Below are 2,319 nucleotides of genomic sequence, written 5' to 3' on the forward strand. Positions count from 1 at the left end.
GTTTGTTAGAGTGTATAAGATCAATGTAAAATATAGTATATTAATAATGTTTGCATTAATAATGTTTGCATTAGTTATGCTTGTATTAGTTATGCTTGTATTATTTCTTATACATTATTTGGTTTGATGTATAAGAAATAATATATCTTAGAATAATTTCTATAAAAGAAATGTTTGTTTACAAAAAGATCTTTTTTTGATTTTGTACATTTTTTTGCAACAAATTTTTTTTTTTATCATCTCAAATATAATTAGTATTGTTGGACTAGCATATAGATGTTTTGGATTAATTGTAAAACATTTGTCTTTGCGTATGAAATATTACTCCAATGGATTAATATAATCGAAACAAAAATAAAATATAAGACGTAAAATTAAGAAATAGTCTCAATTTTTTTTAATCTTTTTAAAGACTCTCGAAGTAAAGTAAAAATATGTTATAATTATCTAAATCAATTATTTATTATTGTAGATTAAAATGGTGAAAAAAAAATATGAAATGTTTTGAAAAAATTTACTATTGCAAATTAAAATGACGGGAAAAGTAATGATGAAATATTTTAAAAGGGAAATTGATGGATATTAAGGTTATTTAATAAGTTAATGCATGTATTAAAAATTTTATATTACTAATAGATGATATTAGTAATACACACATTAATACATAATAAAATGTATAATTAAATTAAAAATTATATCAAATAAGATATTCATAATATACATTAATTAATTATGGTTAGGTATGCCAATACTCTGTGCCAAACGACCCAATTCTTTGATCTTCCCAATTTTATTTACTTTCCTAAAATTGCACCTCCTCCTCTCAAAATAGTTTTTTCCATTGTTGTAAAAAAAAAGTAGTATTAAAATTTCCTTATAATTCCTCTATATGTAATTGTTCTAACTTCTAATCGTACCAATCTTTCTGTAATTGTACAAAATTTTATGTGGGTTTTGAAATAGCGACATATAACCAGTGTGTTGTTGCTCTTCGCTGATGTCGCTCCCAAAACTTCTGAGAATTTCAGGTTTAAACCCTCTTAATTTTTATTTTTGCAAAAATGGGATTAAAAGGTGAGAAATGCAACCAACTGAGCTACTAAGATACACGCTCTATTGTAGGTTTCGATCCTCATCTCGTAAAAATATTTTCTAAAGTTGTAAGAATGAGCTATGGCATTAGAGGTTAATCCATACAAGTGGACACCTTACATGAACCCTATGTTTACTTGCATTTAGATGTGTAATATTTACTTTTGGGCGGAACTAGGAAATCACTGTATACATAAGATCAAAATTATTATTTTTTATGTACATATAGTTGATGTGAATTGCATTGGCTTTTTTGTGTGTTTACTTATTTTTGAATCCCCTCATTGAAACTTCTTGCTTTGCCACTTCATTTGGGTGAACTGATCGAACGGATAATTAGTGGAAGGTGTTTGGTAGGTGTTGATATTGATTGATAACCTTAATGTCCTGCAAGTTGCTGTAATTTGGCCAGTTTCAATGCCTAACTAGCTAAAGTTCTAGATTTTTTTTTCCTTGGCAGTTAAAAGTCTCAATACATTGTTTACTAATTTTAGCGATGCTTGAACGTATTTGCAGAGGCGACTGCACCTTGATCAAAGAGCATATCTGGCAGATCAAGATAGAAAAAGGGAATAGTCCATGAGTTCACCTGCTTGCCCGAAGATGAAGGGGAAGAAAGGAATGCCATGAACAGAGTAACCTGAGGGGCATGAAATGAACCATCATTCAATTGTGGTTGAGTTATGTTTCCAAGTCATGAGGCTTTTTGCTGTAGCCTTGCCATTCCTCCTACTTTTTGGAAATTTTGTAACTGCTTATATCTGTATGGAATGCAGGACAAGAAAAAAAATGCTTCAAAAAAGTGATTGCTACAATGACAGTTGGAAAAGATGTTTCTTCACTCTTCACAGATGTTGTTAATTGCCTGCAAACAGGAAATTTGGAGTTAAAGAAGCTTGTATACTTGTATCTTGCCAACTATGCTTAAAGTCAACTTGATCTTGCTATATTTGTCGTAAATACATTTGTAAAGGTATTTCTGTGGTGAAACTCATCATTAATCATTTTTCTTCTATAAATATTGCGGTTATTCTTCTCAGTGCCTACTGATTTACTCTTTACATATCAATCTTCACCTATATGGCTATGATAATAGAAGCTTAAGATATCATCATTGATCTAGACTCACTTGTCTGTCTCATATAGGTACGATCAAGAATAGAAAAATATTCCATAATCGTTCTATCTTTTGAATGGTGTAATGCAATAAGTTTCAAATGTTCATGA

The 2,319-nt window shown here is 29.5% G+C and overlaps 1 long non-coding RNA gene across 1 annotated transcript; it reads left to right on the forward strand.

Moving 5' to 3' along the window:
- The first annotated feature begins 774 nt into the window (after positions 1-774).
- On the forward strand, positions 775-2,131 carry LOC124895159. Its single transcript, XR_007051541.1, has 2 exons — positions 775-1,028; positions 1,609-2,131. It is a non-coding gene; the product is annotated as an uncharacterized LOC124895159 (long non-coding RNA).
- Positions 2,132-2,319: the final 188 nt, after the last annotated feature.

The sequence above is a fragment of the Capsicum annuum genome, unplaced genomic scaffold (genome assembly GCF_002878395.1).
Source record: "Capsicum annuum cultivar UCD-10X-F1 unplaced genomic scaffold, UCD10Xv1.1 ctg80271, whole genome shotgun sequence".
Taxonomy (NCBI): Eukaryota; Viridiplantae; Streptophyta; class Magnoliopsida; order Solanales; family Solanaceae; genus Capsicum; species Capsicum annuum.